Genomic DNA, 27,069 nt, shown 5'->3' on the forward strand with positions numbered 1-27,069 from the left:
TAATTGTCTTATTCATTTGCCTGGAATTATATGTACTCAACACTAATTCAAACTCCTGGCTCTAGTTGTATATATCCTCCCTCAAAATGTTCAGAATATATTTCTCACCCATCTTTGAGCATGCATTAGATAAACTTGTACTAGTATGCATGACTATAGCAGTTTCCCTACCAGGGAAAACTTATACAATCTTGATGACATAATCAGTCACCTATATGAATTCTTGATGATGGGAGAACCACTGAGCCTTCTTTGGTAAATCTTTTTTTTTTTTTTTAGTTGTAGATGGACACGATGCATTTATTTTTATGGTGCTGAGGATCGAACCCAGTGCCTCACATGTGCTACACAAGCGCTCTACCACTGAGCCACAACCCCAGCCCTTGGTGAATCTTGATAATGTCTATACTCAGTGCACAGCGCTTCCAAATCTCATTTTTCAGCAAAAGAAAAATAAATTACTTTGGGAAAAAAAACACACTTTTCAAATTTTCTTACTTTATTAAAACATTGGAAATAGAATAATATGTGAATAAATATTCTAATTTATTCATCCATAAAGGGTCTGTTTTCTATTAGTTGTGCATTATCATTGTTCCAGTGCAAATATACACTTCGCATGCTTTTGCCTGTAGATTGTAAGCTCCAGGAAGGCAAACCGTTTCAGCCCTGCCATTGCGATCTCTCTTCAGCACCTGGCACATGCTGGCATATAATTGGCATACATTCATCATGCACATAGTTGGTGCTAGTAGACATTTCTTGGCCTGATTCCCAAATGCTTTAATAAATTTGTTTCACTACAGCTCAGTGTCACATGCCCAGAGTCAGTCCCCTGTGCCTTTATGGCAACCAGTTTGCAGGTCCCGGTGAGACCCACTAGACAAGGCCCTAATCTCCTTAGGTGGAGAGATGGGCCTGACAACACACCAGCCTAGGGGACATTTCCACCCGGATATGGAACTGGCATCTCAAGCTTTCCAAGTGCGAAGCTGAGCCCACACACACCTGCTGCCCCCTCGGTCCTCACCATCTCAGCAATCCACCAGCTCGTCTTCCACTTGCTCTGGCCAAATGCTTTAGGGTCATCGCGACGCCTCTTCTCTTGTTGCACTCTTCATCCAATTCCTTCAAAACCCAGCCACTTCTCTGAACTTTACTGCCACTGACCTCCCCGCCATCCCCTTCCTGACCTCCTGCTTTTTTTCTGCCTCTTCCATCTACTCTCTATTCAGCAGCCAGGTTGGCAGGGCTGTTAAGACCCTCCAGGGGCTTCCCCTCTCCAAAGAAAAGCTCCTCTCCCTCTCTCTCCCTCTCTTCCAGCCACACTGGCCCCTCCTTGCTATTCTTCAAAACATCAGGCATACTTCCACCTCAGGACCTTTGTGCCAGCTGTTCCCTCTGCCTTGGCTCCTCTTCCGGCAGATGACCCTCAAAGGTCATTCTCAGTTGGGTCCTCCCTGGCCACCTTATTTCAACTTGTCCTTCCCTAACACTTCCTGTCCCAACTCCCTGCTCTAATTACCTCCCTTATCTTTCCACCACCTCACGTATTTACTTACTTAGATTCTCTTCTGAGAGCCCCACTAGATTGTAAGCTCCAATAAGGCAACAATTTTGACCATTTTGTTCATGGCTCTATGTGCAGCACTCAGAATACCCCTGGGTGCTCAAAGTGTCTTAAATTAATCTCAAGACTTCTGGAAATATTTTTGTATTCCCATTGGGAAGGAAATTGCAGAATCCTCTTAAAGATATATGATTCAGAGCCAACTGCTGTGGTACACACCTGTAATCCTAGCTACTCAGGAGGCCAAGGCAGAAGGATCAAAATTAGAGGCCAGACTCAGCAATTTAGCAATATCCTATTTAAAAAAAAAAATTTTTTTTTTGCTATCAAGAATTGAAGAGGGGGTAGAGAGAGAAGAGGGGAGGGGAGGGGAGGGGAGGGGGGATAGTAGAGGATAGGAAAGGCAGCAGAATACAACAGACACTAGTATGGCAATATGTAAATCAATGGATGTGTAACTGATGTGATTCTGCAATTTGTATACGGGGTAAAAATGGGAGTTCATAACCCACTTGAATCAAAGTGTGAAATATGATATATCAAGAACTATGTAATGTTTTGAACAACCAAGAATAAAAAAATAAAAAAAAAGAATTGAACCCATAGGCCCTCACTCATTAAGCCATGTCCCCCAACCCTTTTTTATTTTTTATTTTTATTTTTTTATTTTTTTATTCTTATTTTTTTTTTTTATTTTTTTAATTTTGAGACAGTGTCTCACTAAGTTGCTCAGGGTCTCACTAAATTGCTGAGGCTGGCTTTTAACTTGCGATCCTCCTGCCTCAGCCTCCAAAGCTGCTGGGATTACAGGAGTGTGCCACTGTGCCTGGTTCAAAATAAAAGTTTTAGAAAGGGATAAGGATATAGCTCAATGAATCCCTGGGACCAATGCCCAATACCACAAAATAAATAAATGTGTGTGTGCACACATATACATATACACACATATTATATATTTATAATTTATATATATATATGTGTGTAAATATATATATATATATATATGTATGATTTAGTTAATAGCAAATGTGTGTATGTTCTTAGGCTTTTCTCAAACAAACTGGTAAGCTATAATAAATTTCGAGAGGGATGGAACTCTCACTTCATTTTTACTTGCTCTTGCCCATCCAGAGTCAGGCTCCACCTTCCTCCTCCCAGGCCCAGAGCTGGAAAACACCTGCTCAGTGGACACAGGAGGAGGTGCTGCCCACCACCTGAAGGCCATTACCACCCACAAGTTGGAGGGGAAGAGAACTGAGAAAGGGAAGAGAAATTAGCACATAGATGAGAAACATATGTTTAAAAACTCCTTCTCAGGACGTGAGTCAGCTAAGTGAAGCTGGCAACAGAGTGACAAATTAATTTCATGACCCTGCGGCTTTCACTGGGAGCTGGAGCACTTTAAAAAAAAAAAAAAAATCAACTGATATGTAGGAAAAGGGCATGTGTACGTGCCCGCATATCTAGATGGGGTGACCTGGCAACAGAGGAAATTGCTTTGTTTGGGGTCCTGAGGATTGTACCCGGGGGTGCTTCACCCCTGAGCCACACCCCCAGCCCATTTTATTTTTTATTTTGAGACAGGGTCTTGCTAAGCTATTGAGGGTCTCTAAATTGCTGAGTCTGCCCTTGAACTTGCAATTTTCCTGCCTCAGCTACCGGTTGCTGGGATCACAGATATGCACCTCCAGTCAACTAGGAAATTGCTAGGAATGTGTACCTACTGTGTGCCCCAAGACCAGGAGATTCCTTCTCTCCAGGAGCTCCAACAGGCGGAAGTGACCAGCACAGGTACAGGTATGGGTCACCAGAAGTCACTATGCTAAGTGTTGGACTGGTGTGAAATAAGCCTGTGAGACCCACAGAGAGGGCAGCTGGTTCTGCCTGGAGAAGGCTGGGGTCCTGAAGGGCGAGCAGGAACACAGAGTTCATCAGGTAGAGAGAGGTGCAGGGATCCAAGGAGGAAGTCCTGGCAGGGTCCTGAAGTAAAGGTCTGAAGGTGGGAAGTCCATGGTCAGGCATGGTTCAAGTTCAGCATCCTGGGAGAGGTGGTGACCTGAGAGGATGAACTGTGATGTTGGGCGAGGGAGTTTGGTGTCATCCTCTGAGAAGTGTCCCCTGGTCCCTCTGGGTAGAAATGATCCCTCTCCTCCTTGCATCCCTGCACACACACCCCAGACTGTGCTCTCAGCCAGGAGTCTTGGTAAAGGCCATCAGTTGTCCCCTCTGCTTTAAATGCTTCTTCCCCAGATATCTGTACACGCCAGTCCCTCCCATGTGCAGGTCTCTGTTCAATCATCGCCATCTCAGGGAAGCATCTCTGAGCACCCTCCACCAATAAGGGGATACACACACACACACAAGCACACCCTGCCTCTTACCTTGCTTTATTTTTCTCCATAGCATTTATTCTGTGTACTTGACCATTGTTGGTCTCCCCCACTAAAATGTGAGTTCCAGGGCAGGGGCGATGTTTTATGGACTGCTCTACACCCAGCACCTACGATGCTCGGCACATAGTGGGAGTTCAATAAATAATTGAGGGATAAATGAATAAAAAGTACCTGTAATGCTTGAGTGGTTTGGGTTGTTTATTTCTGTCCCTCCTTCAAGATTAAAAATTGATATGAGAGCAAAGATTGGGCTTTCAGCTCTCTCTACCCCAGCACCTTGCACATGGCTGCACAAGGTTTGCACTCAGTAAATATCAGATGGGTGGGTGGGTAGATGGATGGAAGGACAGACAGACAGATTCTATAATCAGGAGACGCCATCAAAGGTACACAGAAACTGAACGGTGTCAAGCTTTCCCCGTGGACTGGGGTGGCCTGATGGAGGAGAGACAATGCAGTGTCCCCATGAACCACACTATGGCCCCAATGAGAGAGCAGAGTTTGGGACAGAATCCAGAGACATGGTCAAAGTTTAGTCAATAGGACTAGGGGCTAAGTGTAAGTAGGGTTGAGGGGAGAGAGGAATCAAAGATGACCCTAAGATCTTTGTTTGGTGAACCCCAGGGAAAGAAGCAGCTTTCAGGATATCGGTTTGGAAAGGGACATCCTGGCAGTAGGACAGTCAGGAGAAAAGAGCAAGATGGACTCGTGGGCACTGGCTGAAGCCAGGGGAATTCACTCATTCATTTATCTTACTGATCACCTACCATGTCCCAGGCACTTACTATGCACTGAGGACCAGGCCAGGTCTGTACCCTGATGGAACTTAATTCCAAAAGGAAAGGCAGACAAAGGACACATGAACAAACACATAAATATGACTTCTGACATTGTGTGAAGAATGTAAGGCAGGATAACGGGAACATGAGGCAGGGACAATATCATCAGATGGGGTGGACAAGGAGGACCTCCCTTGAAGAGGTGGCTTTTGCCCCAGTGAGGCAGAGGACAGGGCTGAAAAGGAAGTTTCTGATTTTTCTGGAACACAACTTGGATTTTTTCTTGAACCTGTCTGGGATGAAGTCATCTGCAGAGAGCAGGGCGATGGAGACAGTTCTCAGGAAAAGGGGAAAATATTGGAGCAACTGCGCCATAGGGAAGGAATAAAGGGGTGGAGAGAAGAGATGAGGATGGGGTACCACACTGAGGGCCAAAGCCATACATGTGTAGGGACCCAATCAAAGCAGAGCACATGCATATTTTACAAATATTACTTATTGATGAAGCCTTCTGTCCCTGCAGCTAGATAGAAGCCAGCACTGATGCCCTGGTACTGATCTGGAGTCTTAATCCCTACTTGGTATGATATGGGTTAGTTGCAGTGTTTATTTGATTTTAATTAAGTGTGATGGGCTGTGCAGGCTTTCATTACTTGGTTCGACCAGGCTCGGTCCCACCTCCTTTTCCCAGAGACCCCAATCACTTCATCCATGTTTCAGCAACAGTCTCCCCACTCAAGCAATCCTGCAAACTAATCACCCCAACGTCCACCCCACCATTCCTTAAATAACTCCCCAGCAGCTACGGGACCAAGGCCAGACTTTTCACCAGGTCTTTTGCTACTGCCCAGCCCCCTCCCTCCCTCCCACTCCCCGGCTGGCTGGTACTCTCACTTCCTTTTTTGAACCTAAGCTCACTTGAACAGAGAGGCAGGTTCCCTCCTCAGGTCCACTTCTGCCAGCTGTGGGGTCTCCAGCAAGTGACTTAAACTTAAGAGTTTTCATATCTATGATAAAGTGAATCCCATTGCTCCCTAGGGGTTCTAGGAGGATTGAATGAGTTCAGGGTGTAGTGGACAGCCCAGGGCCACTGAGCAAAGTATAGGTGTACAGGTGTCAGAGCTGGAACCAGTGTGATTATTCGTCTACAAGGCTGTTGTGGCTGGGGTGTGACTCAGTGGTAAAGTGCTTGCTTAGCATGCGCAAAGCCCTGGGCTGGATCCCCAGATGCCCCCACCCCCCCAGCAAAAAAAGATCACTATGTACTAGCTAAGCTATCAACGCAGGTGCCCTTCAACAGATGAATGGAAAAAGAAAATGTGGTCTGTATACACAGTGGAATATCATTCAGCCATAAAGAAGAATCAAATTATGGCGTTTGCCAGTAAATGGATAGAACTGGAGACAATCTTGCTAAGTGAAATAATCCAATCCCCCCCAAAAAAACAAAGGCAAATATTCTCTCTGATATGCGGATGGTAGGGGTGCGGGGGAGTGGAAGTTCACCAGATTGGACAGAGGGGAGTGGGAGGAAGGGAGGGGGGATGGGAATGGGAAAGACAGTAGAATGAATCAGACGTCACTTTCCAATGTTCAGATGAATACACGACAAGGGTAACTTCACATCACGTACAACCACAAGAATGGGAAACTATACTCCATGTAGATATAATGTGTCAAAATACATTCTACTGTCACATATAACTAAGAAGAACAAATAAAAAATTAAAGAAAACAAAAGACTGCTGTGTACTGATGCACGCATTACAACCCAGCATAGGGCCACACACACAGAACTTACATCTTTAGTCTTATAGTCTTCAATTTATATTAGTATTCAACGTATGTCTTTTCCCTCAACCAGAAAGAAAGTTCCTGGAGAACAGAAATGGTATCTTCTACCCTTGAGCATCCCCCACAGCATGATGGACAGAGTCTTCTACTTGCTGAGGTGCTAGGTAGTTTCTGGGTGGTAGGCTGCTGAGAGATTGGTCCCCTCCCTTCAGAGGGAAGGCTCCCTAACTCCTGTCCACGGTCAAGGCCCCTTCAGCCCAGCCTCCCCAGACAGCTAGCCCGTGAAATCCACCTCTTCCTCCCCTGGAATTCCATGGCATTCACTGAACCAGCCCTATGTCACCTGCTGCCTTGGAGCTTCTAGACTTTCAGGGCAGGCAGAACTAAAAGGGACAAGTGCATGACCCATTTTAACTCCACCAGGTCTCATTTTGTGACTAAATACTGGAACTTCGGCTGCTACAGCCCGAGACAGCTTTTCATAGTTCTGTCTCCTGCAACTTCTTGCTAGGAAACGCCAGAGCCCAAAAGGTCCAGAACCTCGGGGATGGGGATGGGTAAGGGAGTCGGGTCTCAAGTCATGGAGGACCCAGATCCCCAACCCAAGGCTATCCCAGATCTTGCCAGGCCTATGTGGGGTCCAGATGGTGAGGAGATGAGAGTGGTGTGTCTCTAGGGCATTTCCTAGATCTACCATCCCAACTCTACCTTGGGAAACAGATGTGTCAGAGGATTTCCTCTCTCTCTGGTCGACAGCTGGTAGGAAGAGTTTGAAACTTCCCTGTGCCCTCTGCCCACTCTCCTCTTAGCTATTTCAATCAAAAGACAAAAATAACAAGACCATTACAGTGCAAAATCTAAACCATTGAAAAGATGCCCCAAGTATGGCTGTTGAAGTTGGTGATGGATACGGCGGATTTCTTGATATATTTCACCTACTTTTTATACAGGCTGGCTATCTTCTCTAATCTAAAATTATAACAATGATAATAACAATAAACTCACCTAATTCTACCCTTTTATGTACTAACTGGATACCCACTTTTTTGATGGGTCTCATGAGCCCCCAAAAAGTTACCCATCTTTTTTAAAGAAGAAAAACTATATCTGGAAATCGTAAGAATTCAATACTTTTTAACTTGCACTTGGGAGAAAAGAGAAGTGAAGAAATAAGGGTATCCTCAGTATCTGCAGAGCATTTGTTCCATGATCCTCATGGATACCAAAACCTATGGATGCCAAGTGCCTTATATAAGATGGCATGGTATTTGTGCAAACCTACACACATCTTCCTAGGTGCTTTAAATCATCTCTAGTTTACTTGCAATACCGAAGACAGTGTAAATGCTATGTAAATAGTTCTTAGGCTGAACTGTTTAGAAAATAATGGCAAGAAAAAAGTCAGCACATGTTCAATATAAATAATAATCTTCTGAATATTTTCTAGCCACAATTGGTTGAATCCATGAATGCAAAACCTTGGAGATGAAGGTCAAGCTGTACTTGGAGTCAGACATCTGACTTTGAACTCTCTCCTCCACAAACTCAGACACTTTGTCACTTTTGACTTGGGACACTCAGGTTCCCAGGACCCTAGACTATTCAGCTGTATTACTAAATGGTCCAGAAGAGACTACCTGGGTCTCAAAAGCACTTGGCACCCTTTACTACCACCACACACACACACACACACACACACACACACACGTAAAATATCATTATATTTGTTGCATACACAAGTCTGAGAGCTGTGTTCTCAACCTTTCCATGATATAAGAATAGGGTTGCATGGCCTCCTGCCCAGAGAGCATCATTCTGGGAGTCTAGGGTGAAGCCAGGGAATCTACTTTTTCCTTCAGTCTCAGATACCTCAGACCACACCTCGGGAACCTAAAAGAACAGGTAAAGCAGGCAGTTGGCCCGTGAGACCCAACCTATAGGGACAGTAGGGGAAGGCAAACTGCATAACTCCATGTAGGAGGAAAATAAATCAATCCACAGCAGCCAAAATTCCCAAAGATGGGGAAGGGGGTCTCAGTTTATCCCAACCACCAAGATCCAGAAGAAGGAAGCAGTTGAGGGGAAAGTTCTAGCATCGAAGCTTTTCTTAGCTAATACTTTGTCCTTTGTGCTTGCGTTTGTGTCTCATTTGTATTTTCCACACAGCCTGGAAAGGCCTCCCCAGAACTCACTAACCTTGTCCTTTCAGGCCCCATTGTTAAATCTCCCCATAGCCAGGGGTGGAATTTGTGGAATAAGAACTGGATCCAGTCACTTCCTAACTTAAACCTTTCCATGGCTGTTTATTGCTTTGAGGATAAAGCACACAATCCTTAAAACAATCCACCAAGTCCTTGAGTGTTCCGGCCTCTCCTGTCCTCTCTTACCATGTCATTAGCCTCCCTCTCTAGTACTCCAGCCACCGTGGCCTTCCTTAGGTCCTCCAACAGACCACAGGCCCTCTGCACATGCTTTTCCATCTGCCTGGCATGAAATGTTTCCTCTTCAAGGAAACTTTCCCTCAACACACTAGACCAAAATTTCCTTCCAGTATTCTCTCTTGTTTCTCCTTGAGTTTTTTAACATAATGTGGATCTCACTTTTATTTGTGCGTTTGTGTGGTTATGTGATTAATGTCTATCTCTCCAAGTGGGTTCATAAGTCCCATGGAGATAGGGCCCGTGTTGGCTGTGCTACAGAGCCCCAGTAGCTGGCACATGGTACATGCTCAACAAATGTAGGAAAAAATGCCTCCTGCACTATGTTTCCACACTGTGGGTGGAAAAAGAAAAGTGAGACCCAAGCTACAGAAATTCATGATGCATGTGACAGCCAGTGAGAGATGGGACACTTTCTCCTGGATGTGGGCAACTGAAAATCCTCTCGATTGTCACAAGGAGGGCAGTCCCTGGACACCCCAGATCTCTCATGCTCTCTTGCAAAAGTGCATCTCTCTGGAACTGTCCCCAGAGGACAATGAGAAAGTGGCTTTCCCTCATGGGGAAAGAGGGAGAGTGGGAGAGAGAACACCAACCTTCTCAATGCCTTTTCTTTTATCTTCCTGAAAATGCAGCTTTGTCCCTCGCTATCAGGACTGAGAGAGAGAGGTAGGGAGGAGAAGGTCACAGACAGCAATGATCTTCCTCCCACTATCTGGAGCCGCAGAAACAGGGAGCTGGGGTTATCTCTGAGCTCCCTCTCTCCCTGGAGATGAGTGGGGGGGGTGGGGTGGGCGGGAAGATTTAGAACAGTAGATTCAGAAAGCAGGGTATCTTTCTGCTGGATTATCAGACACATGCCCATTCAAGGGATGTAAAACAAGCTGAAGTTTAGATTCTCTGACGAGGCTATTGAGTCCCATCAATTACACCACGTGGAAAAAACTTTGGACAGTTAAAAATAACACAGGGGTCTGGTGTTTGGAAGATCTGGAGTTTGGAATGCCAGCTTGTCAAGCACAGAGCCCTGCCTACCCAAAGTGTTTTCTGGGAACTCACACACACACACACCAGCCAGCACAGGGCTGAGGGTGAGTGAAGCACCCCAGCCTGTCCCCTACCCTCCTGACCATGGCACGTGGGTCAACTTGGAGACACACACTCCAACCAATTCTCAGCCCACACTCCTCTTGGTCTGAAGGCCTTCCCGCCCTTCTCTGGCTCTAGGAAGGAAGGGCAGAGCTCAGCGGTGCAGGAAAGCTTCTCCTTCCCCTTGCAAGAGACCGCAGGACATGGAAGCATGAGCCAGGAGTCCGGCTGTGGCAAAGCCCCACTTCCCTCAGTGCAGCACTTTGTGCCTGAGAAACACATTCTTGCTCTTTTTCAGCAAGACCTAATGTCAGCAGGTAATCATCTGCTCCCAGACAAAGCATCCCATAGATAAATCTTTCTCAGTCTTTTTAAACACATTTATTCTAAGAATTAAAAATAATATGGGGGCCTGGGGATGTGGCTCAAGCGGTAGCGTGCTCGCCTGGCATGCGTGCAGCCTGGGTTCGATCCTCAGCACCACATACAAATAAAGATGTGTGTCCGCCGAAAACTAAAAAATAAATATAAAATAATAATAATAATAATAATAATAATATGGGGCTGAGGTTGTGGCTCAGCGGTAGAGCGCTCGCCTAGCATGTGCGAGACCCTGGGTTCGATCCTCAGCACCACATAAAAATAAATAAAGATATTGAGTCCAACTACAACTAAAAAATAAATATAAAAAATCATCATCATCATCATCATAACAATAATGCCATATTTTTATTATATTTCCTGAATTTCTTTCTTCTACAAAAACTAGAATTTCTCATTTTCTTTAAGATGTCATCATGGGAGGGTCAGCTAATATGCCTTCCCATTTTACAGATGGAAAAACAGGGTCACTGCAAACATCTACTAAGAGAGTGATAGGCACTAACTTTCCCAAGGGCTTTACTAACATTAACTTATTTAATTCTTCCAACAACCCATACAGGCAAAAACGATCATTCCAACTTTACGGATGAGAAAACTGAGGCACAGAGGTTGGGAATCTTGCCCAAGGTCATAGGTCTTGGATTGGAGCCCAGACTCTCTGGCTCCAGAGCCTGCACCCAAGCCGCAGGTCACACGGCAGCTGCTCACCACACTCCTGCTCCCCCCAGGGATGGGTGATCTGAGCTTACAAAGACCGTGAGGCTCCAAGGAACCCAAGGACTTGGGTTCAGTCTCTCTCTGAAAACTAGCTCTCTGTAGGAGGATGTGGCCAGCAGGCAGCTGAACAGCTGGGTAGGTGATAAGGTCACCTGTGTGCCTAGGTGGGTGTCGGAAACAGCATCTTCAGAATAAACCTCAGTTCCCCTGGGAGGAAACACACTGTCTTAGAACCCTATAAACCCACTATTTCCCATTTGAACCATGAACCTAGTCCTTGGGACACCAGGCTTTGAACTGCAAAGATCAATACTTGTGTCTTCCTCCCTGGGTGAGATTCGTATACTGTATTCATTTCTGTGTGTATTCATATATTTACCACTTCTGAGTTGTTATTGTCATTGAAGAAAAAGGGGAAGACGACATAGGGATCTGCCCACCTGGATGGCTCTACCCCACAAGTGTGCCCTCCATAACAAAGCCACCCAGGTGACCGGACAGGATTGATATCAGATCTATGCAAGGCCAGCCCCATGGTTTATCCCCCCCACCCCTACCGCCTCTGTAAGGTACCTAAGAAAGTACCCAGGACACGTGACAATGGAAACCAAACACCAGGATTCAGTGTGCCCCTCAGTGAGGGGGAGGGACTGAAGGTGGAAACCCTCCTTAGTGGAGGACAGAGGACCACAGCCCCACAAACCACCCTCCCTTCAGACGCTCTTTTGGTCCCTGAGGTGTGCTGAGTACTTCCCAGGAATTGGTTGCCAAACTGGGGCACCACTCAGAGCAACATGGCCCTGGGCACAGTTCATGGACCTTCCAGCCAAACCGATCTGTCCTCCTCACACTTCTTCCCACCTGAGTTTCCTTTCCAGAGTAAAGAAGGGGGTTCTCTAAGGAGTCACCCAAATGCTTTCCAAGTTCGTTCACTTGCCTTTCCTGTGTGAACTTGCCCGGCCTCGCCTCTACTGAACATGCCCAGTTCCCAGTGTCCTGAGACCACCTCCTCCCAGAAACCACTGCATCCACCTTCTGACACACGGCCCCCTCTTGGCCTGGGCCAATCATTCAGAGCAGTTATGGAGCACTGGGGAATGTCAGGCACCCTGTTTCTTCTCTCACGGATGCTGTAAGTTTTCTCTTTTTTCCTCCTCCCCTCCCCACTCCCATATTTATGAGATCCAGTGGGCCCTTTGTGGGGGGAAGCAGAACACTCTTTTTGTCCTTTTGTGTCCCTTCGGTGCTTTTCGATCGATAGGCTCTCCATGGAGGAAAGAAGAAAGACGTACATGGGAACTAGATGAAGGGGACAGGGGGATGAGGGGTCAGAAGGCGACCCAGGCTGGAGGTGTAAACCTCAACATGAAGCATTAAGTGGATTATTCCTCTATCCAGGGCTCAGAGCGCCTTGGGGCAGCTTATCTCTGAATAAATAAGAAACAGAAAGCAAAAGCAAAATAAAAGGGTTACCACGGACTTTTTCTTCTTGGGAATTTGAAAGGCTACAGTAGAGCCCAGACGAGAGATGCCAAGCAAGGCTGCCCAAGACTGCTGGCCAGAGTCTCCGAGAGAGGGGGAGATGTTCTAGAATGTGCAGGACGTGATGGTACTGCCTGTAATCCCAGCCACCTGAGAGGCCAAGGCAGGAGGATTGCGAGCTCGAAGTCAGTCTTGGCAACTTAGTGAGACCATGTCTCAAAAGAAAACATAAAAATGGCTGGGGATGTAGCACAGTGGTAGAGCACACCTGGGTTCCATCCCCAGTACCACAAAAAAAAGAAAAGGGGGAAAGAAAAACTTTATGTTGTCCATACCAGTTTATCCACGTAGCAAAAGAGACAGGCACTGGGGGCAATTGTTCCATCAATCAGAGCTGCTTTGGTTCTGTATTTCTCAGTAAAGAGAAATTCTAGGCAGGTAAAGAGCGAGAAAGAATGATGTCCAGAGAGATCGATACTATTGGGTCCTCTCAGTTTGGCAGAACATAAAATAATAGAACTAGAGTCTTATTGCTTCAAGAGTAGCTAGGTCTCAGAAAGGTTCCAAAATTCAGACTCACACACCAGCCAGGTTCCATCGCTCTCCTGACACTGTCTGGGATCTCTAGCCCCCAAGATGGCCAGTCCTGTCCCCTGGTGTGCACTGGGCCAGGGAACTCTGGGAACTTCCCAAATTTCACAGAACTCCATAGACCAGTGTTCATCTCAGCTACCCTGTGCGTAACTGACCTAAAATCGAATGGTCCAAACCTGTTTCCCATCCCCCCAGAGATGTGTGTAATTAGACAAAATGAGGACAGAATATGTACAAGTATCTGTTATACTGGGATGGCTGCCCAGAAAGGAAATGAGCACCAGGAACCGGACAGCCCTGGGAGCACCCTCCACACTAAAGGATTATGTGCTGGGACCGGGGGAGAGTTACCTCTGAGAATAGGTGCTCAAGCAACTTGACCTTTCTGAATTGACAGATATTTTTGTACAATTCTGCTACTCCAGCCTCTATCGGGGGCTCCGTCAGCAGTTTCTTTTTTTCCCTTTGGCTTTCCACATTGAAGGAGATCTAGCAGATCTGGACTAAAATTTGACTCTGGAATCCATCTCCTTCTCAGGGGCTCATTTTCCTCCAGACACAGAGCAGGGTCTTTCCAGAGTGGTACTTTCTTCCAAATAGCCCATCACACAGAGAGGGTTGGAGGGTGTTAGCACAGTAAGAGGACATGAAAAGATCATAATGACAGGCCAGTGTCCCTCCCAAAATGAGAAACAAAGGTACTGTTGTGACCTCAGGACATTCTTTTGGTTTCCTTGTCCAATGAAGCTATCAGCATTGGACATGCTGGTCTTCTCTGTCTTGAAAACCAAAAACAGGGCTGGGGATAAAGCTCAGTAGTAGAGTGCTTGCCTAGCATGCATGAGGCCCTGGGTTTGATCCCCAGCATCATAAAAAATAAATAAATGTGGTTAATTTGTGGAGAGCTATTCACAAACCCTAGGTTACTTATTCCCTAAAAGAAAGCAAAGAAAAAGGGTTTGTCGGGGCTGGGGATGTGGCTCAAGCGGTAGCGCGCTCGCCTGGCATGTGTGCGGCCCAGGTTCGATCCTCAGCACCACATACAAACAAAGATGTTGTGTCCACCAGAAACTAAAAAAAAAATAATAAAAAAAAAAATTTTAAAAAAAAAAGAAAAAGGGTTTGTCTTTACTTCTCAGGACCAAAGGGGGAAAGTCAAGCTGTTCAGATCTACAAGGATGTTGTGGTCAAGAAAACAAGGGGTTAGGCTGGGCCCGGTGGTGCATGCCTGTAATCCCAGCAACTTGGGAGACTGAGGCAGGAAGACCAAAAACTCAGAGCCAGCCTCAGCAACTAAGCAAGGCCCTAAGCAACTTGGCGAGACCCTATCTCTAAATAAAATATAAAAGGAGCTGGAGATGTGGCTCAGTGGTTAAGCGCCCCTAGGTCTAATGCCTGGTACCTAAAAAAAAAACAGACAAAGAAACAAGGGGTTAGAATGAGTGACATTGCCCTGTCCCACAGCTGGGCCTCCTAAATGCAGGCAAGTTTCCTGACACCTGAAATTGAAGAATCTTTGGGGAGAAATCTTTGCTGCCTTTTTCCAAACTCTTGCCATTAAAGGAGAGAATGAGAAACATGTCAACCCTAAGGGCAAATTTAGGTGCGCAGAACAGCATGCTGCCTGCTGGCTTCATTCACTCAGTCACTCCACACATATTTATTAAATGTCTCCTAGGTTAGGCCCTGGGGAGAGAAAGGCACAGGCAGCCACTGCCCTGCTTTCCAGAGCCTTATGCTGCAACCAACCACAATCAAGCATTTCTATACTTGAGAGAAGGGTTTGCACAGACTGCAGGGGCGAGGGCAGCTGTGACCAGTACTACCTGAGGGTCAGCAAGGGTTGCACCGGAGAGTAGACCATTTGAACTATCTAGAGATGAGTAGGCAGTTGTGTATCCAGGGGTCAGGCTGGGGCCGCAGGATACTCAAATGGCCTGCCTATAGGAGCCACAGGCACTTTCGTGAGACAGCAGGGAAGGGATGAGGGGACTATCTCTGAGTGGGGGGTACAAAGCATCCTTTGGTCGGAATAATAAATTCACCCACATCTCTCATGCTCATATGCTTGCCCTCGAGCTGGTGTATCTGCATGGATCCACAGAGGGGCTCCTTAAGGGTTTGTAGAGGTTCGTACCTAAGTGTTTTTGTTTTTTTGTTTTGTTTTGTTTTGTTTTGAGGGGGGGTTGTTTGTTTGATTTTGGTACCAGAGATTGGACCCAGGGGCACTTAACCACTGAGCCACATCCCCATCCCTTTTTTGAATTTTATTTAGAGACAGAGTCTCTTAGGGTCTTGCTAGATTGCTGAGGCTAGCTTTGAATTCACAATCCTCCTGCCTCAGCCTCCCAAGCCACTGAGATATAGTAATGCACCACTGCACCCAGCCCTAGGTACATTTTTTTGTTCTGGGAGATGATCCATGACTTTCATAGGATTCATGAAGGGGTCTGTGATTTTAAGGAAAGGTGAAAACGAAATATCCAATAGCACCCTGGACGCTGGAGTGCACTATAGAAGCCACCTCCCCCAACCCCCGCAAATCCCTAGTCTCCTGCATATAACTCAGTACCAACACAAGATAGGGCATGTAGGTTTTCAGGATTGTCATCTTCGTCACCCCAACAAACATCTGTGTGTACTGACTGTGCGCCAGGCGCTGGGCCAGACTTTAAAGACCAATACCTCTCTCCCTAGGGCACAGAGAAGAACCTCTTCCCTGCCTCCTGCTCCCAGAGCCAATACTGCAAATTGAAGTTCTTAAATGTGGCTACAAGTCACTGAGGGCAATTCACTGCAGTCCCCAGATCAGGCTCAAACTTTAGTTGGCAGTTGCCTAGCAACGGGTAACCCTGAAGACACATCACCAAACCAAGATGCCAAAAGGGCATTTTGTGGACACGTTGGCTCTGAAAACTAGCTCCCACGTAAGCCTGTCTGCTGGACCTCTCTGGAACTGCTGGGGAAAAGAGCAGACTTGGCAAACCAAAGGAGGCCAGGAGGGGAAACTGAGCAGGTGTGCCATATGCCCGTTACTGAGGAGTAGGCAGGAGAAGGGGAGCTGAGGGCTGAAGGAGGAGGCAGCTTCAGGGAGCTTCTTCACTTCCTCTTTCAGGTCATGCCAACAATGACACTTCCAAGTAGTTGCCGAGCAGACCGCAGTCCTACCTAAAGGCACTTACAGCAGCATTAAGATGAAAGCCATCCTTTGGCAGCAGCTCCAAAAATCCCACTATGCCTAACATAGTGGTACTGCACATAGTCCCAGCTGATACTCAGGAGGCTGAGGAAGGAGGATCACTTGAGCCTTGCTGGTTTGAGGCCACCTTGGGCAACATAGCAAGGCACATCAAATAAACAAATTAATAGATAGATAACATAAATAAATAGATAGCATGAGGCCCTGCATTCAATCCCCAGCACCCCAATAAATAAATATGTAACTAAATAAATAAATAGACAAAACCATTGAACTCTGTAAGGCTGGGGTGAGCCGAATGGTAGACCTCAAACTACAACCCCAGGAAGCAGTTTTTAACCAACTCTCAGGGCAGCTCACTTCCTTGGAGGCTACAAACACAAAAAGAGGCCCCTGTTTCTAAAATTCAGAATTTTTTTTTTTTTTTTTTTAGTGAAAAGCTCAGAAACTCCTTCAGCCAAGAGTCAGATGAGAATGGGCTTCCTATGCCAAAGTTTCCAACCCAAACCATCACACAGGCCAATACTGGGCAGGTCAGGAAGCTTGGGGAGATGGCCTTCTTTGGAATCCATCACCCCTTCTCTGGAAAGGTCTTGGGGACAGGGAAAGGGGCAAATAAATATATCAGTGTGGAAGCAATTCAGGAAGAACAAATGCGGAAGTCAAACAACAAATAAGGCGGATATAAATCCAGATAAAATATTAAAATCATTAAATGGCTGCTGCTCCCTGAAGATTGGGAAAAATGAAGAGAGTTAATTAAAAGCAATCTCCATGCACTGCTGAGCGGCCAGCCCTGATAAATCAACAGCTGGGGCTGCTGTGGAGGGCAGGCAAGGGGCTCCGGGAGGGGGTGGGCTGGCCAGGGGAGGGGGTTGTGCCACAGAGATGGCTGTGACAGTGAATTGAACACAGTGACTTAAGTTTCGTGTTTTATTAAATATTTTATGACTGCTGAATAAAGTTGTTCTTTGGAGAGGGAGAAAATGATCAGCTGGGCAGATGGAAGAGCAGGGAAGAATAAGGATGAAGAGGTATCGTGTTTGATTCCTTACATACTCCATGTCTGGCATCTCTGATATCACCCCCAGACGAGACGCTTCTGGGTTTTTCCTCTGTACCTGATCTGCAAAGCTAGATGCATTCCTTGACTTCTAAAATCTCTCTACAAAAGCTTGCATTTTATCGTGGGGAAAAGGGTAAGGGAGCTGGGAAAAACAGTGCCAATCAGGGAAAGGAACAGAGAAGACCCTCAACATTTTCATCACTGATTCACACCAGACTTTTAACACAAAACTGAAAGGTCAGCAAAAATGGTGGACACTTTTTTTTTTTTTCTTTTTCTTGTTTCCTCCTTTTTTCTACAATCAGATAAAGTCTTGATTTTTATTTTAAATGAGAAAGCAGATCAGAATTTGGGGATCCCATCTAAGAAAATAGGGAAAAAATATTTTTTTAGAAGTGGTCAAAGAGTGGGTCCTTCTCTATTCTAAGGGAAACCCTCAGTTCTTCCTTGATGAAAACATAATCAAGAGAAATGTTTGGGGGAAAGTGTTTTTTTTTTTTCCTCCTCTATAGAATTGGGATTGGAAGGGGAGTGTGTGCATGGGGAAACATAAGGAATTATGCATTTGGATATGCATTTTAATTAGGTGGACAGAAGCAGCCGCCTGTTAATTTTTCTTGCTTGTTTTCCACTTAGCATTCATCACAGGCAGAACCACCATAGAGCGCTCCCACGATAATAGATGGTTCTGCATTGGCTAAGTCCTCAGGGAAAATAATTAGCAGGAGAGAATATATTCTCTCCACTCCCACTGCCCCATCTACCCTGCCCTCCCCCATCGCCAGTGCCTCCCCTCTCCCCTCCCCTCCCAACCGTGGTTTCCCTGGGAGAGGCCTAGGGGAGCAGTCCCCCTCCCTGGTTTACAAGCACTTGCTTTGCCCTACCAAAGAGCAGGGGTCTAGAAAGAGAAATAGACTGGTGGCCTTTCTAGATGCAGGGAGGAAGGTTACTTCTGGGTTCTGAGGGGCAGGAAGTTCCAAAGTGGCCTCAAATGCCAGCAAATAAAGAGGTGAGAGAAGTTGTTGGTTGAGGATAAGAGAGTAGAGATGGCTTTTTTTTTGCTTCATCTGCCTCTGTAAAGGAGTATTGGAACTTGGCAGCAAGATTGAATCTGAAGCTTTTCCAAAGCTGGCAACCAAGACATAGCCCGGTAACTCTGAGGTCTGAGCCCTACCGTGACATTCTTTAAAGACTCCATTCCCACCACCAGCTTCCTGTAGTCAACAGTTCACCCTCCTCATTCATTAGCAGATCCAGACTCCAGTTCACCTTGGTCATCTTGGTGGAAGGACAAGCCAGAGACTGGCAGTGGATTCAAGTTCAAGTTCACAGAAAAGCGTTCCTCTCTACCGCGTGAGCCTCTCCTTATGGACTCAGCTCAGCGTGACCTGGGAAGTAAAATGAGGGATTTTCCCTTGAGCTTGTCTGCTCACCTATTTCCAACCCAGACAGTGGGAAAATCCTACTGAAATCCCAGAGCTACTGGCATGTGGCTGGGAGAGCAGTTCTGTGTTTCTTGAGAAACCATGACTGGACCTGCTACGTGATGCCAGAAATGTTTCACTTATTTTCGTTTCAATCTTTAAAATGTTTAGTAGATTAGGTTTCAGTGACTCTCCAAAAAGGTCTCAGTCAGCTACAGAAAACTTTTTTAGTTTTCCCAGTAACACCTCACATTTGTAGTTTTCCTCCTTTTGAAATGCTTTTGCATTTATTATTTCATTTGGGCCTTGAGTAAACAGGGCTGGGGCAGGGCAAGGGAGAAGAAAGGCAATGCAGCTTTCCTCACTGTGTCAAAAGATGGGCAATCATTCCCCCTCACTCTGGACTCTCCAGCTGTCCAGACATCCCAGGTGGTCCTCCCTCCCTCCCTCCCTCCCTCCCCTGTTGCCAGGTAACACACCTCCATCTGGCCAGGGAACCTTCACTCCAAGCTCACCAGGTAAACAACCCATGCTCAGTCCCTGGAACCTCCCCAGCTCAAGCCCTGAACCCACAAGAAGTCCTCACCCTCATGGAAAGGCAGGTCAAGGGGGAAGGCATGTCTGGAAATGGAAGAAGGGAGTCTCTGGGTTCCCAGTTCATGGTGTATTTATCCCAAAAAAACAGTGATACATCAACAGAAGGAATGGTGAAAAGGTTGAATTTTATAATGCTATTAGCACTCTTTTAAGTGTTTTAATTTTAGAGTCCAAAAATGAACCTATACCTCTACCCAAAAGAATTGAAAACAGACTCAGATACTTGTACATCGATATTCATAGCAACTTAATTCACAATAGCTAAAAAGGTGGAATTGACCCAAGTGTCCATTAATAGATAAACAAAACATGGTATGTGCATATGTGCGCACACACACACTAAAAAGAAATGAAGTTCTGATATGTGCTACAACATGGATGACTCTTGAAGATATTGTGCTAAATGAAATAAGCCAGACCCCAAAGGATAAATATTGTAGGATTCCACTAACGTGAAATACTTGGAAATTCACAGAGACAGAAAGCAAAATGGTGTGTACTACTAGGAGGCTGTGGGAAATAGAGAATGGGGAAGCTTTTCGTTGTTTACTTACTTGTTTTAGGGACTGGGGATCAAATGTAGAGCCTCACATATGCTAAGCACTTGCATCTTCCACTGAACTATACTCTCAGCCCAGAGAGTTATTATTTAATGAGTATATATAGAGTTCCTGTTTAAAATGATGAAAAAGTTTTAGAAATGAACTGGGTGCACATCTGTAATCCTGACTGCTGGGGAGACTGAGGTAGGAGGATCTCAAGTTCAAGGCCATCCCTGGCAACTTATGAAGACCCTGTCTCAAAAATAACATTTAAAAAGATGGGTGAACTGGAGGTGTAGCAATGATAGAGCACTTGCACTACACATACAAGGCCCTGGGTTGGATCCCCAATACCACAAAAAAATAAACAAATAAATAAAAGTTCTAGAAATTGTGGTGATGGTTACACCACATTACAAGTTTATTTAATGCTACTGAACTGTACACTTAAAATGGCTAAAATGGTCCCTTCTATGTTATGCATATCTTACCACAGTTTTTTAAAATGAAGGAGATGCCTCTCTCTGCCAAAGGACAGGGTGACCATTATGGGTTTTTTCTCTCCATATGGGTTTTCTCTCAGTTTAAGTCTCAGAATTTACAAACTGGCTTCTGTGCATTCTCTGATGGATTTTTGCAAACCCTGCTTTCCTTCTTTAGACTTGCATAAAATTGCCAAGGGAGTTTTCAACCAAAGAAAAGCCTGATAATAATCCCTCAGTGGAATCTGGGAATGTTCTGGAGGCATGTCAATGAAGGGGAGGCAGTAAATTCCAACCTAGACACTACAGATACACAGTGCTAGTGAGCCCCTGTGTGTCTGTTATGGTGCCTCCACTTCTTCAACAATAACATAAGGAACCCTAGAGGACACTCAGCGAGACATCAGTACAGGCTCACTAACTTCAGCTCCCTCAACAGCCAGGATCATGCAGCTTCCCACACAGAAGATAAATGAGCACTTCCTTTCTGTGTTAACTAGAATAGGTGCCATGATGAAGAAGCAAGTCTCCCTCCAAGCTTTTTTTTTTTTTTTTTTTTTAATCTTCAGTGCTGGTGATCAAATCCAGAGCCTCGCACATGCTAAGCAAGTGGTCTACCAGGGAGCTACATCCCCAGTTCTCTCCCCAAATGCCTGAAGAAGAAGGAAGAGGAGGAGGAAGACAAATGTTCTTGGTAATTCCAGTCTTTTTCACAACTAAAAACACTATCTGAGCACTTTTAAACATCAAAATAAGCCAACTGGTCTTCCAGCTCCTCTCTCTTCTCTCAACAGACTCTGGTTGGGGTGCTAATGAGAAAGAAAGAACCAGAAGAAAAGCCCACATTCTTAAAAACCTGCTCTCTGGTTCAGGAATTTCCATCCAGGTTAGAACCCCAAGTGGGAGAATCCTGTGTCAAGACTGAGCCAAAAAAGAGGAAACTGCAAGAGTCTCCCAGTCTTATAACTTCCCTTGAGAACCACATTTTAATAATAAGAATAAAGGGGCTGGAGATGTAGCTTGGTGGTGCAGCACTTGCCTAGCATGCACAAGATCCTGGATTCAATCCCCAGCACCATAAAAAAAAAAAAGAAAGAAAAGAAAAAAATGGGAACTCTGGCGGCTACCTCTCCTCCCTGTTCTAATCAACCACAAAAAGAACCAGGAAGTTTTTGTCTTGAAAGGAATTTTGACAGTCAAAGTATATCCTCTTCATCTATCCACTCCACCATACACATACATAGTACTAGGGATTAAACCCAGAGGCACTCTACTACTAAACTACACCCCAACCCTTTTCTTTTCTATTTTGAGACAGGATCTCTAAGTTGCTGAGGCTAGCCTCGAACTTACAATCCTCTTGCCTCAGCCTTCTGAGTCATTTGCTGGGATCACTGGTGTGTACTACTACTGTACCTGGCTCATTCTCCTCATCTTAAAAACAAGGAATATACAAAGCTCAGACCGTCCAAAATCACAGAACAAGTTGGCAATAGGGCAGATCTTGAGGCTCTGGACTTCTCTCCCTGAATTGGTTCTCCTCCATTACCCCCGAGTCACCAAAACTACAAGAGACCAGCTGCTGGTGAGAAATGGACACCAAAGGGAACAGGGTTTGAGATTGGAACACGCTGGTGGCAGGTGAAAGTTTAAGAATGGAAAAAACTTTCTGGTGGAGCTTTCAATCGCAGATAATACAAACAGCAGATTTTCAAGGTGAATAACAACAAAAAACTCATCATTTCATAGCAACCTGAGATGACCACGGTCCCCAGATTCAGGGAGGGAGGAGAGGGGGTAAAAGGGAGATTGGACGTGTGCCATTATTGTTCCCCAGGCTCAGAATCAAGGCCTGGGTGGTAGAGGACTCAATGTGGGCTATTTGAACCCCATTATTAGGAGCTCTGAGCCTAATCCCCTTGTCCCTCCCTGCTTCCAAACACAGGCCCTGAAGCTTAGCCTTCCCAAGCCGCCTCAAGCCTCCCCGTCTCCTCCCTTGCCACTCACCAGCCACTACCACTATTCACAAACACACACCCGAGAAATTCTCCACACTCTAGATGTCTTTCCCTCCCCCTCCCCCACCAACACCTCTTAACCACTGCTTTTCAAACTCTAATGCAAATCACAGGCTTCAAAAACCTTCCCTGGGTGACAGTTTTATGATGCTAGCTCCATTCATCCATATGGTTTGACAGACTGTGAAACACCAGGAACTGGACCACTAAGAAAAACAAATCACAAAAACACTACAACACCTCATCCTTCCCCAATCACTCTGACCACTAGAAAACTTTGGAACTTGCCATGGATCAGCCTCTTCTGCAGTTAAACAATCAACTTTTCAGAGTTTCAGGCCACACAGTGATTTTATGCACTCATCCATCTTCTCTCCCTCCCCACCCCCAGGCTACTCTTTATCTTCCCTTGTTAAATATCTTCATATTTAAAGACTATTTAAAACTAGGGTCATGCTTACATAAGACTCCTGATGGAAAATCGCGGCTGGGTAAAAAATATTTCAGTGGTTGTGGGATTTTTTTGGCCAGAGGTTTGCCACATTTGGCTCCATTTCTGTCTTCTAGTGACTTTCAAAACACTCAAAAACCACAAAAGTTACTTTGCAGAGGTTGGGATAATAAACAGACCTGGATTCTGGAGCCTTTATATGACCCAGCCCCCACTGCCACTGCATTCAGCATGACAGCGCTTCAAAATATGGAACATCAGCCTCAGTTTCCATTCTTAAAACAAAACATGCTGACGGTGACATTGTAGTTCTTGCATTGATCTGAGCAGACATCTCCAAAACAGCTGGAAACATGATGGACTTTCTCAGATGTATCCAAAAATCTAGCCCCCTTGCCATGAAAAGTCAGAGGAGGATGAGAAATGTCCAACAAAGTCACCTCTGAATTCCAGCCCACCTTTTGGGACTGGGCAGCTCCCATTCATTCCACTGGCAATCTCACATGTCCCCTAGGAGGTCTGCAAGCCAGGCTATTTTCAGAAGTTTACTCTATGACAATGCCTCCACTTGTGTCCTGCCAGAAATTAATCTCCTTCACAAGCATCTCATCAAAACAAGACATTCATCCCACCGGAAAATAATGTGCGCTAATGAAGTTTGGAGAATCTGGAGCTTTTTTACTGTATCAAACCTGAGGCGGATGGAGAAGGTGGTTCTCAGGCATCTGCTGGCTTGAAATATCTGAGGGTCCTTTTCCATAAAAGGCTAAAATACTGTCCATAAAAGGCTACAAGTTCACAGAGTCCTAACCCCATTGCTCTCCATTTAGTACCTACCCACAATCCCCACCCCACAGAAACAGCCAAGAGATTAGGACCAGGAATGTGGTCCCCTACCCCTTCCTCTCTGACAGCTAAACTGGTTGCCACAACAAGAATGAGGTCTGACTTCTAACTTTCATAGGCATAAAAAACACTCTAGCTTAGAATACACTGTATCCAGATGAGAGCATGGACAAAGAAATGAAGAGTTGAGATCCAGCTGTAAACATGACCTTGGCTAAGTAAGTGTATTTACACCTCTCAAAGTTGTATCCTCAATAATAAAACATGCATATCAACACATACCTCCAAGCAAGGGTAACTCCTTACAAAAGAAAGTTTTGATACAATTATGTATATGTATTTCACAGTTATAAACCTGCTCAAATAGCTTATTTGTCTCATTCTTTATAAAGAAACAGTTAACTTGAAGTAAACCCCTATTGGTTCATACAGAATAATTAAATCATAATCACAGTTATTCTTTTCCTAAGCAGGCAGTTATAATAATAGATACATATGTGCATAATCAAATCTGGCAGAAGGTGGCAGACATTCCCAGTTAAGTGCAGACAAACCAGAGTTTTGATAACTTACTAATAGAGTAAATTGTTTAAAGTGTTGTTTGCAGATTTGGGGGAAGATGATTTACCTAAACTAGAATACTAAGATTAGAACTTACATGGAAAGCATTGTTCCTTGGTATGCAGAAATCAACCAGAATACAACATGCTATGCCACTAATTTACACTCAGACCTCAAATTCATATTTATGTTACCTACCTGTATTTATACACAGACCTTTGTCAAATTCATATTTCTCCATATATCCCTTGCCTGCTCATGTATGTAAGAAATGAGGTTGACTCACACATCTTTGCTCAGATAATGTAGTTGCTAAATTAAATAACACATCATACACATTTACACATCATACATGTCCATTGGTGCTTTTAAATTCTATTTGTCCAGATGTGACTGCCTGGTTATGGGGCCACCTGCTGCGTCCCCTTTGTGATCTGATCAGTCCAGGCAGCTCCTTTTTCTGCCTCTAACACCCTGTTGGGCAGTAATAAGACGTTAAAGGCACAACAGAAAGAGAAGCTAGGCTGTCAGCTTCAGAGAGGAAGTGGGTGCGGGGTACAACAAGGAGGAAAAAGAAAGGGAGTTGAGGGGAGATCAAAGACAACCAGGAAAAAACCAAACTGCTAAAGAGAGAGAGAGAGAGAGAGAGAGAGCGAGCTTCGGGAGCTTGGGGCCCTAAGGAAGACCCCTAAAGCTAAGAGGGTCAAATTGTGCCATCCAATTGCGCCCAAATCGCTACATTATATTATTGAATGTGCCGCATGGGAAAAGCTAGTCTAATGAAAAATAGTCCATACTTAAAGTAGACAGAGCTCTACATAGGTGTTGCATGAAACCTGAGCGGCACAGTAACTAAAGCTACTTTATCCCAATCCTAGAGAAAACCTTTGTGCGACCAGTTTCTGTAGGGGGCGACCGTGGTGATGGCTTTTTTTTTTTTTTTAAAGGAGGGGGAGATTCAGAACGCACACAGAGAAAATGCTAATGTCGTTGAGCTCTGTTTCATTGTCAGGAGGGACACATGAGGATAAAAACATAGCGCTCCAAACCATCCTCCGGGCTCCCCCTCCTCCCTGCACCACCATCCATCCCTTCGGCTTGATGTGTCTCTGCGCTTTGTTCTAATTTATCCCATGCATAATTTATTCACGTGTGTTTTGTTTCCTGATCAGCAACTTCTAAAAACAAATGAAATATATAAGATGTTTTATTAAACAAGTTGTTTCTATAAAATAAAGGCAGATGGTGTTGCTCTCCCAGTAACAACGTGTGTACTCCTGCGTAAGGAGTTTGAAAACCGATCAGGGCGCAAAAAGCTCGGCTGTGGCGGGGGTGATATTGTTTACACCCCTCACCCCCAGGGGAGAGGGTTTGGGATGCAAAAAGGGACAGCTAATTATAAATGACCACTCAACTCCCACCTGGAAAAAAGCAGGCAGGCGTGTTGCATGTGTGCTAGCGTGTGTCAATACAGAATTACAAATACATCACACTGCAACTGTTTCTAATTATACAAAGTGCAAGTATAATTCAGAACTAATTCCACTAACCAGCCAAGATTTGGCCCTCTTCTTCCCGCTTCTCTGTTCCTTACTTACCCCATCCTCCCCAAACACGCAGCCTTCCGTGGTTTAAAAAAAAAAAAAAGTGGAGTGAGCAAGGGAACACTGGAGCGTAGAGATATTGCGCCCGCCCGCGCGTAAAGCCGGCTCCCCGGCAACAAGGGTATGGCTTTCCCAGTAGGAAACCCTGCGCACATGCGAAATAGATCTTTCTAACTTGAGTTTACCAGGTGGCACTAGCCCGAATATGTGATTTCGGCTGGAAATAAGGGAATTGCAAATCAGTTGTGGATTCGGTAGAAACTCCCAGCATCAGCGGTGAGGCGGCGCGAGCGACCTGGAGCTAGGATGCGGCGAAGTTACGCCCATTTATTCTGCCATAAAACATTTTCTTTCTTGGGTGAAACGCTGTGGCGTTCAAGTGCAATGTATCTGAGCTTCGAGCGAGAACAGAAGCCAGGATCAGAACCCCCTCTGATCAGCCTCAGCTTCCAATCTCCTCGGAAACCTGGGACATTCCTACCCCCTTCCTTATCACCAGTAGGAGATAAGCTGGTGTAAACACGTCCGATTCTCTCTAAGCGTTCCTTCGCGTTAGGAATGCCCCCTACCGCCGCCCCGGTGCGAACCTGGTTTTCAACTCCAGTAGGAGCCCGGGCTTAGGACGCGAATGTGCAGAGTTAAAAGAAGCGGGGTCAACGACCGCCACACACCGGGGAGAATTCGGCACCAAACACCCATCCGCACCTCCCCCTCGCCTCGCCAGAGGGCTTTCATCCGGCGGGGAAGTCCTGGTCCAAGGGGTGCTGACCCCGGAGCCCACGTCGCGCCGCGTTTCAGTAGGAGCCACCCTCCGCCAACGTTCCTGCCAATAGCACCCCTTTCACAGCTACACTAGTTTTCCGAGGCCGCCCCCGGCTCCGCGATCGCAAGCGGACTTGGCGGCTTAACAGTTCCCCCGACTGGAAGGAAGGAAAGCAAGCAGGAATTGGCTACCGGGCCCGGGGACTGGCCCCTGCGAGTCCTCGCCCAGCCCGCCTCCCTCTGTCCGGGATCTGGGCGTCCTCTCAAAGTCTCCCCG

General features: G+C 45.7%; 1 protein-coding gene across 3 annotated transcripts in view; it reads right to left on the bottom strand.

The window, feature by feature from the left end:
* Positions 1-27,069, bottom strand: part of Dpf3 (double PHD fingers 3) — a 258,374-nt gene that overhangs the window by 230,685 nt on the left and 620 nt on the right. The gene's annotated exons all lie outside the window — the stretch shown is intronic.

This window comes from Marmota marmota, unplaced genomic scaffold, assembly GCF_001458135.2.
Source record: "Marmota marmota marmota unplaced genomic scaffold, marMar, whole genome shotgun sequence".
In the NCBI taxonomy this organism is placed as follows: domain Eukaryota; kingdom Metazoa; phylum Chordata; class Mammalia; order Rodentia; family Sciuridae; genus Marmota; species Marmota marmota.